Consider the following 14,374-nt stretch of genomic DNA (forward strand, 5'->3'; position numbering starts at 1 on the left):
ATAGAGCAAAACAGAAATTTCAGTGTCCCAGGCCTATGTTTGATAGGGTTAATGCTATTAATGCTAATTTTGCTAATTGCCCAACATATGCAAGTTAGCATCCGGCAGTTTCTAAGTGCTGGGGACCCATACTGTACATTTCTAACTTAAAACTTTGGGGTACTCAACATTTCCGGGTTCACATTGCTGGCAAGTAGACTAATACGGGCAGCGTCCCGAATGCACCACAAGGTGGTTGTTTTCGTTTCACGTGTCCGTTTCGCACGCATCGTCGTGCAGAACGGACTCACCTTGGGTAATGACCAGTTTGTTCCGGTTTCGCCATGGAACATTCCGGCCTCGAAGGTAATACTATCAAACGTTCTACCGACGCTGTCTAATGAGGAAATTCTTCAGAAGCTCGGTCAGTACGGTACTGTGGTGTCGAGAATTATCCAAGCCTCCTTTCGCACCACAGACGGGAAGCTTAAGCATATCGAAACGTTTAGACGGTTTTGTTATGTTGTTTTGAAGGATGGTTTGACGCAATTGAATGTCTCTCCTGTTTTTAAGTCGTCAAAACGTGAGCACAGGATTTTTGCGGCAACGGAGAGGTTGATTTGTTACAGGTGTGGTGCACATGGACACACCAGGCAGTATTGTCCTGATGGGGAGAAAACGTATGCCACAGCAGCCGGACCAGCTCCCCCCGTGACCACTACGGATGATTCTATAGATGATTCGCCTTCAGTGCAGGAATCTACATCGGACCATCAAGGTACGGCTAAGAGTGGTGCTGATGAGACCCATACGGATATGCTTCGTGTAAGCGATGAGTCATCCAGTACATCTGGCCATCGTGCAACCGATGAGTCAGCAAAGTGTAAGGGAGAAGCCTCTACCTGTAGAGGGAATGATTTGTGAGGAGCAGCAGATTGTAGATGCGGCGTCTCGGAAAAATCTGAAACGGTCACTTGTAAGTACGAGGGATGAGGACAAAGGTGTTAAAGTGTTGGTGGTGCAGACAGGAAGCAGTTTAAACAATTCAGACAGTCCTTCACATGAAGATCAGCAAGGTGGTGAAACTATGGCTGACATGATACCACCTGCTCAGGATGAAGGGGAACTTTTTCCTGAAGGTTGTAAATCAACCTGCAAAACCGAACAGCCTACTGATGACCATATCAATTCTAATGGGGAATGCAAAATACCCATTACTGCCAATAACGACTCCCCCCCCCCCCCCCCCCATTGCAATGATGCATGAGGATAAAGAGGATGAAGAACCTAAGGTAGATGGGGATGGAACAGGTGTTTCTGTACAGGTTCAGGAGGAACTCGTTACTAGCGTCACTGAGGGAATTCTAACTACAGAGACACTGATCGGCCATGAGGAACCAGTGGCAATGGTTGACAGGGCTCCCCCCCCCCCCCCCCCCAGGAGGAAGAGCAGCCTTTGGAGATCTCAAAAGAAAATATTGTCAGATTTTTGAAGGAAACTTTCATACAAAGGCATGTACGAATTAAGGATCATTTTCCTAATATCCAGGCCTTCCTTGCAGCCGCAAAACCTTTGCTGCAAAGAAGCGAGTATGTGGAAATCTCCGAATCTGAATTTCAGCGGCTGAGGAAAGCCATCACGAAGGCAAACAAGGAATTAAATGAGGAAGAGGACTTCACCCCCCAGAAGAATCAACTATGCAACTAAATGTTGTACCCTTAAATATAAATGGGGGTCGTGCCCCTTTACGGAGGGTGCAAACCATTCAAGCGGTTGGAGGAAAAGAAAAGGCTGACATTATTCGCTTACAAGAGACCCACGCTACTAGTGCTCAAGTAGCCGATTGGGGGAAACTTTTTAAAGGGCAATGGTGGCTAAGTGGGTTCCCTACACCTTGGGCCGGTGTTGCCATTTGCCTAAGTCATAAGATTTGTGCTCAACAGGTTTCATTTAAAGAAATCTATAAGGCATTTGATCTCCGTAGAATTTCTTTATAATACCCAAAAGATTGTAGTAGTGAATGTTTATGCACCGTGTGACACAATGGAGAGGAAAATTTTCTTTTCCACTCTGCGGGATTTTGTAAAAACTCTGGACGCAACAGCTTTTATTTGTATCGCGGGAGATTTTAATTGCACAATTTGTCCGTCGATTGATAGGAATGGTCATGAGCCTCATGTTGCCTCTACGAAAGCTCTAGAGGACACCATCAACATATTTCGGTTTAAGGATGTGTGGAGATCACAACACCCACTCTCACGCTGTTATACATGGTGTAGATGCAATGATGGTATTATGTCAATGGCAAGGCTGGACAGATTTAATGTGAACCAGCCAATGTTGAATGTGGTGTCTGTCTCCAAAATTTTACCAACTGGATTCACAGACCACAGTTTAATCTCAATGTCCTTTAAGTTACCCTTTCCACCTGGTGGTAGTGCTTACTGGTCTTTGAATACTCGTCTCTTACATGACAAGGAATTTAATGAGGCCTTTCACGTCGTGTGGGAGAAAATTCGCTCCTCCAGACCTGAGTATGATAGTCTCCGGCTGTGGTGGGACATTGCAAAATCCCAAATTAAGAATTTCTGTGAACAATATAGTGCATACACCACTAAAATCCAATCAATATCAATCGATCAGTTAAAATCTGAAATTATATCGTTAGAACAGAATGTTGACGAGGTTGGGAGAGGTGCATGTGACCAACTAATATGGGCAAAGAAAACAGTGTTGGAGGAAGCGGTATGGCAACGGGCGATGGCTGCCTTGGTCCGAATGCGAATGAGCTATTTAACTCTGGACATGCCAAACAAAGAGTTATATACGTTAGCGTCTTCCCTCAAAAGGTCACAACAAATTCATACTTTACTCACTCCCAATGGGTCGCTGGTGACCTCCCAGCAGGCGATCAGGTGTACTCTGAAAGGGTTCTATTCTAACTTCTATTCTCCTCAGAACGTGGACAATGAGGTGATACGAGAGTTAACTGCTGGGCTTCCGAGTGTCGAGGAGGATGAGCGTTGCATGCTTGATTCCCCAATTTCGGCTGATGAACTTGAAGCAGCTGTGCAGAGCCTGAAAAATGGGAAAGCTTCTGGAATAGATGGCCTGCCCGCAGAATTCTACAAGACCTTCTGGGCGCTTGTGGGACCTGACTACTCGATGTACTCGATGAAAGCATACGTGCCGGAGAACTTCCAATGTCTTGTAGACGAGCAGTCGTTTGTTTGCTACCAAAAGCTGGGAATCTTCAACTGGTCGATAACTGGCGACCTGTCTCCTTATTGTGTGTTGATTACAAGATTCTCTCTAAAGTACTTGATAATCGTATGAAGACTGTGATTAGTTCAGTTGTACACACGGAGCAGACCTATTGTGTGCCTGGAAAATCTATTTATGATAATATATTTTTGGTAAGAGATGTTATTTCATGCAATAATTTCCTGCGTGACGATTTTGGATTGCTGTTTCTTGATCAAACTAAGGCCTTCGATCGTGTTGACCACAAGTACGGTACCTTTTTTCTGTCCTGAAAGGAATGGGGTTTGGTGAAACATTAATCTCTTATGTGAAACTCCTGTACACTAATACTCAATGTATGATAAAGTTCAACAATAGGTTATGTTCTCCCTTTCCTTTCCAACGGGGTATTTGCCAAGGGTGGCCCCTCTCTGGGCTTTTATATCTAGTCACCCTTGAACCACTCCTTCGGTCTATTAGACAGCGAATACCTCAGGGAATGAGAAGTATAGAAGGAGCAGAATTTGTGGAGACGGCTTATGCTGATGATGTCTGCGTTTTGATTGGAAGCTCCAATGATGTCTCTGCTTTACAACGTTGTATGCGAGATTTCTCCGCAGCCTTTTCCGGTGGGATCAATTGGAATAAAAGTACAACATTATGGTGTGGCAAAAGCAGTCTCTCTTGTGTATCACCACCTTCACTCCCACATAACCTGGTCTGGAGAACGGATGGGGTTAAATATCTTGGAGTGCACAATGCACATTGGTAATCGTGAAACAGAAATGAAAAATTGGGAAGGAGTGCTGGAACAAATTACGCACAGATTGAAAGCATGGAAAGGACTGCTGAGGTCCATCTCCTATAGAGGTCGTACTCTTGTCATAAACAATCTGGTTGCAACAAAATTATGGCACAGAATTATTGCTTTACAGCCATCACACCAACTAGTTATGGCTACTCAGCGAATGCTGGTAAACCTCTTTTGGAGTGGCTACCTTTGGCTGAGGCCTGAGATATTGTACTACCCCCGGGAGGAAGGTGGCCAGGGCATTGTTGATATCTCTGGCCGGGTTGTGGCCTTTCGGCTGCAGTCTTTGCAGAGAGTACTGTTCGCTGAACAGCTGCCCTGGCGGCCTTTTGTGTTTTTTCTGTTACAACAGGCTGGTAAACTGAGATATGATCGGCAGCCTTTTTTGATAGACCTCGAGCATACAAATTTTGCCTCTCTTCCGATGTTCTATCAGAGTTTATTGGATACTTGGAAAAGGTTTGACGTCCACCGCTTCCTTGAGGGCTATAATTGTCGAATATTCCTTCAAGAACCCTTTTCTTCAATAATTTTTTTCCTGGTAACCCTCATAGCCATGCCCTGATTAAAAAATGTATCCAAGGAGGGATCAACAAAGTATGTGATCTGAGAGATTCATCTGGAATTAAGTGGAAACCTGCTGGGTTGGTGGCAACCTCAGTTGGATATCGATCTGTCCGACTTGTCGACCAGGTTGTACGTATAGTCATTAGGAAATTTAGACAGCTAAACATCGGCTCGGAAGGTGTTGGTAACATTGAGGATTTTCGGTTAAGTTTCCCTGAAATCAAAGTGCTGCCTTCTTCTTCTCTTCAGCCAGAGATTGAACATACCCCTCCTTTTCATCTTGTAACTAAGATTGGAATCCGTGATCTCTCTCGACAAAATAAGAATGTACCCTCTCTGGGAGAACACGAGTAACTTTGTTGTCAGCGCGGTTAGGATTGGGGTCTCCCTCTTGGCCTCACATGTACACCTCACCAATACATGGCGTGTTAGCAGATATACAATGGAGGTTAGCACACTGGGCGCTCCCCTCCAATATTTTTGTTCACCGTATTTACCGCTCGCTGCCGGAAACTTGTCCGTTCTGTGATCAGAAGGAGGATTTGTTTCATGCTTATGTACAGTGTCGTAGACTGACATCGCTTTTCTTATTCCTTGAATATCTTTTTCACCAACTGTCCTTCCTTTTCAATATGCATATGTTTATATTTGGTGTGTCTTTCAGGCCCACATGTAGAGACGTGGGTGTTCTTCTCAACTTTTTGGTTGCTGTTGCAAAATATGCAATATATAAATCTCGAAAAATTAAAATAGATAACGTCTAAGGCTCTGATGCTATTTCTATTTTTAAAGGGTTTGTCTCAACACGACTCAAGCTAGAATTTGATTTCTTTGTCAGTAATGGAAACGTCCAACTTTTTGAGAGAAAGTGGTGTATTGGCAATGTTTTGTGCTCAGTCGATGATTCAAAAGTGGTAATTACTTTATAATTCCTGATTGATTTGACTTTTTTCTTTGGAACTGATTGCTTGCATATATGTTTCTTCCTGTGTCCTTGAATACATTTCTATCTCTCTCTCGCTTAATTTTTCACTTAACTTAAACGCTTAGTTTTGCTCTTGATGTATTCATAGCTCCTGCATGAGCACTTTCCTTTAAAATTGTTTGTGGTTTTGTTTGTGTCTCTACCTTTGGTTTGTAAAATATTGTTTTATACTTGCTGGTTTTCTTTTAAATATCCTTTGCTCCTTTTTGGTGTATTCATGATCCTTATGCAATGTTTCCTGAAACTGGTTGCTTTGCTGACAACTGCTTTGTGGAATGGCTTTACACTTTTATAATAAAAAGACACAAAAGTAAAGTCAAGTCTTCTCTCTCTGTGGCTGCTCCCAATCTCTTAATGATTTGCAATGAGTCTGACCATCGAGGCTGTAGCTTTTTGCGACGCCAAGGCAGCCAAACACGCACCCAGTCCAGCTCCTGTAATGTCAGTGGTCTGGCCCTTTTAAACTGGTTAAACCTCAACTTCATACGCTGTTGCTGAGTCTCTACCTGCAACTGTGTAGCTGCTGATGTGGGATTACCTTTGGTAAAGCTAAGGCGATCAAGCTGGAATTGTAGTTCCCTTCCCAGCATCAGTGACACTGGAGATACCCCTGTAGTTGTGTGCTTGGAGGCACGGAAGTGTCGGAGTGTTTGCAGGAGAGCTGATTCAAACTGCCAACCTTCGGTCAGGTAAGCACGGATGCCGGTCTTTAGCATCTGGTTGAGGCGCTCCACACCTCCATTAGCTTGAGGATGGTATATGGCTGTTCTAATGTGCTTGATAGCTCTCTCTGCCAGGTAAGTTGTAAAGTCAGTGGAAATAAATTGGGGCCCATTGTCTGTGGTAATGATATCTGAGAGAACCCACCGGCAAACAATGAATCAAGCCTTTGAATAACCGATTGTGTGGTGAATGACTAGCGGAAAAGCTTCAGGCCACTTTGAATGGAGATCATACACCACAAGAAGGCAATGGGCATGGGCTGGTGCACCATGCAGTTCGCACTCTAAGAGACGCGGGAATCAAGGTGCAGTGACCCCTGGAAATACAGACATCCCCCCCAGCAGGATAATTCTGCCCTCACTCTGTAGTAGGGTAACAGCTCCCCGTCAGAGCGTTATCTGGTAAACAGATAGTCATCCTGGGACCCTTTCCTAAGCGATTCCATGGAGACGACAGAGGACAGGGGTGCCTGAAGCAGTTGCACTATATCAGGTTCGATGTCTGTTACCTGCTGAACCATTGATGGTGAAACCACTGCTCTTCAGAAGCAGAAGGTCTGCAACTGTGTTCTGGCGGCCCGGCGTGAATTCTAACGTAAAATTGTACTGATTCAAACAGTCTGCCCACCTGAGTAGCCGTAGTGGTTTATGTTCTGAGCCGCTGGTAGTCAAAAGTGCTCTGAGAGCTTGATGGTCAGTTCGCATCGTGAAGGCTCTGCCATAGAGGTAAAGATGCCAGCGCTCGCATGCCCAAATGCATGCTGTCGTGGAAGTGGATTGGGACTCAAGACCAATGACTGGAAAACAGGTTTACAAAAGATCCAGACTTTATTAACTGGTTGTTCACTTTCATTCCAATACCAAATAACTACCGTTTAACTCAATGGACCAGGTCACTCTATCCGCATGGTCCTTCTTGTTCGGCCGATGTTTCTCCGTAGCGCCGTACTCGTTCATTCCATCGGGCAGGGCTTCTGATGGCAAGTGATCCTGACTCATAGTTTGCTCTGGTTTATATGGGCCTTGTCGCGCTAATCCCTTCTCCGCAAATGCCCCGAGGTCATGCATGCTCGCCCCCCTGCTGGGGAGTTCCTTCACCCTCTTTGCATCCCGATGTCCCAAGTCAATAGTGAAGGCTTGGGAATGTGTGTTAGCCTGGGGCCGTGCTAAAGCTACACAACAGGACTCCCAGCTTCGACAGGGCGAGATGCATTCCTGACATTCTTACGACCACCTGCTCGTACCTTGGTTCGTTACCAGTTCCAACCAATGAGTTACACTGAGTTACACTTCCACAATTCCCTCATCTTTTTGTTTTTGTTTATATTAACCATTAATCTAAACATCAATATAAGTAAACAATCAATCACTACAAGTAAACATCAATACAAGTACTCAATCAATCACTACAAGTAAACATCAATACAATTTCCTTAGGCATACACCGTCATCCTGCAAGAATCTGATCACAAAACATTTCGTTGGTCATTGACTCCTTCCATATTGTTAATTCAATCTATTTCATTTGCATCACAAATATCTTTGCAAAACAACACTTCACCATCACCAAGATACAACAATTTTGCTTCACCATTTTCAAGTTTTTAAAGCATCTGCAACATCTGGCAAAAACGTTTCCCTCCAAACAAATGTTGATTCTTTGTTTGAAAGGAAGGGCTGATCACTTGTGTTCGAATTCAGGTATGAAACATTTTCTTGTCTTTATAAACACCTGCACTACTTCGTGTAGGATTTCGCTGTTGTGGTAACGGTGCGGAGTCATAGACTGACCCTGCTCTCCATGTAGCATTCTTGCCACTCTTGCTGTGAACCATAATGATTCCTTGAACAAGGCCTTCGCCCAGTTGTAGTCGACTTGCCTCCTCCCTCATTAGGAGTGGGCAGCAAGTGTTGGTGTAATGTTGATTGGCCAGCAAGATGTGGAACAGGGATGCCGGATGCATCCACAATGATGTTGGGACCATGGTGTTCAGGTCATTCATGGTCCATACCAGGAGCAACCAGCAGAATCGTGCACAGCTGTTGTGACAAGGGCACAGCCGTTTTTTGCAGCTACATGCTGGTTCCCCGGACGTTGGTGAAGTAATAACATATGTCCCCGCATTTCACAGAGGTTGCAGGTAAAATGTCGTTGTCCTGCAACTTCTGATGTGATGAATGTTCGAAGCCTTTGAACAAGAGTAAGTGATCGCCTTTCTTTCATATGTTGCAGTGTGATCCAGGCAAATGGTCACATAAATTTCCTTGGTGAAGGTAAGCATCCATCTCCAAGTTACACGGGAGAATGTCTTCATCATTCTTTGAGAAAGAGGGTGTATGCCACGATTAACTTCATTTTTTAGCCACAAATTTTCTTTCTCGAACTTCTTCCCAATTCCGTTAGCACCCCCTTCAAATGTGATCTCGTCTTATCCTTATGCTCAGTCACATCTGAATCTGCTTTCCACACACACTGAATCAGATAGGGTACATCTTACCATGAAATCAGCATAATTATGTATATCTTCCGACAGTTTCACATTCAACAATTTGTTGTTTTCCCTTACAACATTCAAAAAGTTATATTCATTTATATGCGTCACACAAGTAATATTCAATCAGGTATGTATTTTTCTACTAAACTAAGAATAGCATCCACAATTGCTTTCAGGTTAATAGTTCAAAATTAACTCGTGCAGGTATTTTAGCACTACTCTAAGAAAATAAATTGTATATGATTACAATCACAAACAGGAATATCTAATTCCCACCAAAAATTTTCCCAAACCAACAAATTAAGCATAATGTATTATTACCATAATTCCTCCCCACTTTTCCTTTTCCTTCTTTTTTTTTTTTCTTTTTTTATTTACTAACAGTGTGTCACTTGTGGTGATATGAGTTCACTGATCTTGTAATTGACACAACACAAAACATTTCGTTATGTCATTATCTTAATTCTACTGTATTCATTTGCAACATCACTTGATTTAATCTTTTAATCTCAGTATTTATGTCGCCATAAAAGTCTTCCTCTTGTGGTTCCACATTTCTTTCCTCATTTGTCACTTCATGCGTTATCATCGTGTTGTTGGTTACCTTATTCAAACACACCGTCACTAAGGCTTTCAAGCAAGCCACCACTAAAACAATTGCCAATATAACTACTAAACCTACAAACAAGTCTGCTACTCCTTGTATATATTCATACCTATGACATAATTATATGTCGACGACATTCAACATTATATACCAAACTAACAAGCTTCCTAAAAGGTAAATAAAGAAAATCCCTTAATATGTAACATAAATCAGATTATTTGTCTTACCCTGATCCCCCTATCTCCCGGGGTCGAACTAAATCCCCTAATCATGAGTGTAGTTGTGATACATTATCCCTCATGTTGCGCTAATATCAGTAGATAATGGTATGTCATGTAGGCAAATAAATGTCACTATCTTCCCTAATTCAAGTAGGAATATTAAATGTTGAAAATGTAATGTTTATCAATGCAAGGGGTGTTAAAATGTAATTCAAATGACTGTAAATCACGATTATCATTTATCCGCCACTGAATGTTCTGCTGGGCTGCTAGGTGCAGCCTCATTTTCTGTGGGATCGTCCATCTTAGCCCCATGTGCTTGCTTGCAATGAGAGGCATGAATCCAACTTTCTATTTTGGGTCCATATTTGTTCCTATTCTTATCAATCTCCTATGGTTTATCAATTTGTTCCAAAATACCGCAACCAAAGGTTTTAACCAAAGTTCTACCAAACTATTTCCAATGTGAACAAAAAATGCCAGTGAAACAATGATTCGAAGAATTGACTTCAAGGGGTCAATAAATTTATTCTATAACCAGATCTAATTTTCCCATCCAATAGTTTGCCTTGCCACATGTCATATTATAACACTTTAATAAACCTTCGAAAAATGTTTCCCATCTCAACAAATTTCCTTTTTTACAAATAGCCATGTGTAACTTACGTATTTAACTACAATTTCCTCTCAATTTGTTTGGCCTAACTGGCCGCAAAAGTGGCTGCCAGCATGCAGTACCGTTTTTTATCTACCAAGGAAGTGCTCGTCCACACAAGACCTCTACCAAAATGTTGTTTGTAAAAACAAATCTGGGATTTCTGATTACATGGATGCACACTCTCAGGACATTTTCAGGCTGCTGTTAACAATCCACTATGATAAATTAATTCCTTTACCCACAATCAAATAATTAGTACAAATTGAGGATATTATCCCTATCACATTCTTTTATAGATTCATTATGTTGGATCAAATTTTTTTTTTTTTCCAATAATTTTCCACTGCTGTAAGGAAGAACAATAGCTCTCATAAGTCTTAGTAATAACGTACTTAATTTACCCAGCATCGAATAATTTATTTACTATCCTTTCTCATCTGTTAACCAGTGACTTTGTTTGAACTCCAGAACTCAAAACTCACAATAGTTCAAACCAGCAAAATTTTCTTTACTATTTTCCCATATCATCTATGCCTAAAACACATCCATACATACAGCACAATTTATATGCTGATAAAATTCAAGTTTATATATATAAAAATCCATGAGCAGAGTACTCTGGGAAGTCAGTGTAAGACCTCTCCAAAATTTGGCTAATTTTGTACTCCCACATTTTTATGAAGCTCATATCCATAAATAGCTTTGATTCTCATATAAATTCGATCACAATGGAATCCCAAGATTACTCCCAATTTTTTACTATTAATGAATAGCTGCTCATAACTCAGCAAATCAAATCTTTATTCTCCATCTCCCTTGACAAAAGTGATAATTTTCATAATCAAATTATATTGCTATTTTTTTTTTTTTTACGAATTCTCTCCGATATTCGATCCCATCCACATGGAACTATCTATTTTCAGACAAGGCCCACTGTCGGTGTCAACAATCTTGTAAGATTGATACACAAAACAACGACAACAAACACAAACATTGATACACAAAACACACACACACGCATGCATTATGCATATTTGTTTGCGTTGGAACCATTATTTACAGATCAGGATGGGTGTCAGTTTTATTTCATTTTCATAAAATTTGTCCTTCAATTTTATAAATGCTAATACGCAAATGGACCAAAAAGTTTATTTTTTAGAAAACCCCTATGATGTCACATTGAAATTACCCTTTCAGTTCCCACCATAATTTATCCAAATTTGACTACACACCCATTTGCATGTCAGTCGACCACTGACCTATCAATCATGCGGAACACTAGTCCGAAATTCCCACCTGATCATTATGTGACTCTTGTCACTTGGTTTCAAAAATTTGCAAAGCAATTGTTCCAACTTTGTAAATTTAAAATTTTGTGCCCAACATAAAAGATCCAATTTCGGCATTTGATCAATTAATTACTAATTTGCTTACTAGCAAAAGAAAAAATGAATAATTCTTGCTCCGAAAACCTTTTCAGACACAAGAATCATCGACAGTTATTCATGTTTGTCCAGTAATCTAATCTGTTGAGGCCAATCGTCATTTGGGATTTGCCGCAATGAAGGCCTAATCGTTCTCTGAGGTACCGGTAAGCAGTGGTACCCTTGATCTTGGTTTACCCTATGAACTTGTCTTCCTGTTGGTATACGGACATCTTCTTTTCCAATGTCCCATCTGTCCACACTTGAAACACCGGTTTCTGTCGGTGCCTGGTCTGTGCACCTGTGCACTTGTATTGCTGGGCTGCATCTCTACATTCCTGAGTTGCCACTGCAATCTCTCGTTATCTCCTGAAACACGAAAAAATTCTCTGTACCGTCCTTTTTGGGGAGACAAATGGGAATCAGATGGGACAACTGTCACTTTCATTCCTAATTTCGAGGGCAGTTGTGCATTTGTCTCCTCCACTGTATCCTGTATCCTTTTTATTTTAAGTTCTAGATCCGTTATCCGTTCTTGCTGTTCCTGTTGTCTGGATTCACCATCCCAAAGATGGAATGCAAGCCAGTCTACCGTTAGATTCTGTCTCTCCCTGGCTTTCAATCTTTGTCCCAATCTTTCCAATCGACTTCGCTCAAATGTACCATCTCTTGGAAACTCCTCAGCATTTCCCTTTGTCCACAAATACCAATTCTCGACCTGTCTTATAGCTTCGGCACCATAACGGTCGTACATATGATATGTACAAGTACCTTTTTGTGGAATCTCTGGTTGTCCTTGTGTATTCTTGCAGGCTCCATTTCCCATTCTGCCTTTTATCAAAGTAGCGTTGGATGTGTTGTAGCCTGTTCCTCTCAAGCTTCACTCGTACCTCCAGGAAGGATCTCTCCACCTGTTCAAATGGTGATTTCCAGAGAATTTCTCTCACCTGTGGCTTTTGCACAATCCAATCTCACAGATCAGTATTTGCAGATGAGCCAAAGGGTCAGTATGAAATGGGTGAATTCTCAGGTGTCCGCTCTGTTGAAGGGGAAATCACACAATGGTAACCGCACATATATATCTATATATAAACTCACCACCTTGCTCAATTTTCCAAGGTTGTCTTCACATTGATAATATCTCACAAAGATATCAAAGCTTCTTTCTTGAGACCGCATTTTCATCAATCAAACGATCAATATATTCAATTCAATTTATTCAATTCAATTTATCCAGTTAAATTTATTCAATTAAATTCAATCAATTAGATTCAATCAATCAACAATTCAATCAATTATTCAATTTCAATTAATTCATCAATATTCATCAATAAATCAAATTAATCATTTTGGATGACTCCTTGCATAAGCCCTTTCCCCAATGATGTCAGGACAGGTCCATCCATTGACTGAGATCGAAGCTCATCGGTCGTCACCTCTGGTTCATACCTCATGTCAATTGATGAATCACCGTTCTGTCCTAGGGTCATATCTGACATATTTCCCCATTTTGCCTGGTCTCCACAAATTTTCTTTGCAACCACTAAAGGCAACTCATCCTTCATTCGTGAGACAGCCAAAATGGATGGCAGATATTAAAGTTCATTGGGAAAAATATCTCATCATTTTTCTTTTAATAGTACCCAAAATCTCTTGGCAATATAAATTTCGTAAAACTCCTGAAATAAGACTGTAAAATTCCTTCAATCATGCTAAATTTTGAAACTCCATTGCTTGTAATACCCAATTTATCCCATAGGGCTTGAAAGTTCTTTTCCAAGTTCGTGCAATCAATCTGCATTTGAACCCTATGATATCATTCATAATAATCATCATGATTTTATAATCATGGTCCTATCATAATCATCTATTTAAAAACGAACATTTCCTTTATCACCACAGCTATGTGGTATAATCAACAATAGAATAAAACTGTACATAGCAACAGGCTACCTCCTGACCACTTAGTATACCTATTGACAATAAGTCATAACAATATCGAATAATCATTGAACAATTTAAAAATCGCTTCTACTGCTCCAGCCACAGCATTCGTCATTTTGGCTGCTCATCCGCGTGACCAAAACGAAATAAAGGGAGCTCAACCATTACACAGCGCTTTTAATGGCGCATGCCATAGGAACTCAACGCAATTTCGACTCGGCCAGAAAAACGAGCAAATTTTGCAGGATGTTAACTGGAATTAGCCGTGAAAATATATCCAAAATACACAAAAATACACACCCACACAAATAAACAACATTTCTTCCGTTCAACAGAACAAACATTTCCTATATCATGACATGCATGTCTTCAAAATTATATGACCAAGAGAAAAAGTAAAACTAATTAAAACTGCGGGCAGTGATGATCTGGGGACCATACCGCTCCATCCTGATTGGACGGGTGCGTGCTAGAGTCGTTAACAACGACAGTCCAGATCCGATTGTTCAAAATTTCAACTCAATCGATCGAAAAATGAACGCAGGGATGCATTTTAAAGGTGCAGTGGCACTAACTGAGTTGCCACGAACTCCAATATGGCCATCACAAAATATTTTCCTTAATCAATTGGCTCATAGCATAACCAATCTGCAAGTATTTCATCCGAAGATGTATCTCTGAGGAATTTTAATTAAATAAGTCATTTATAAATCAACG

The sequence above is a fragment of the Myxine glutinosa genome, unplaced genomic scaffold, assembly GCF_964187855.1.
Source record: "Myxine glutinosa unplaced genomic scaffold, kmMyxGlut1.1 SCAFFOLD_1644, whole genome shotgun sequence".
NCBI lineage: Eukaryota > Metazoa > Chordata > Myxini > Myxiniformes > Myxinidae > Myxine > Myxine glutinosa.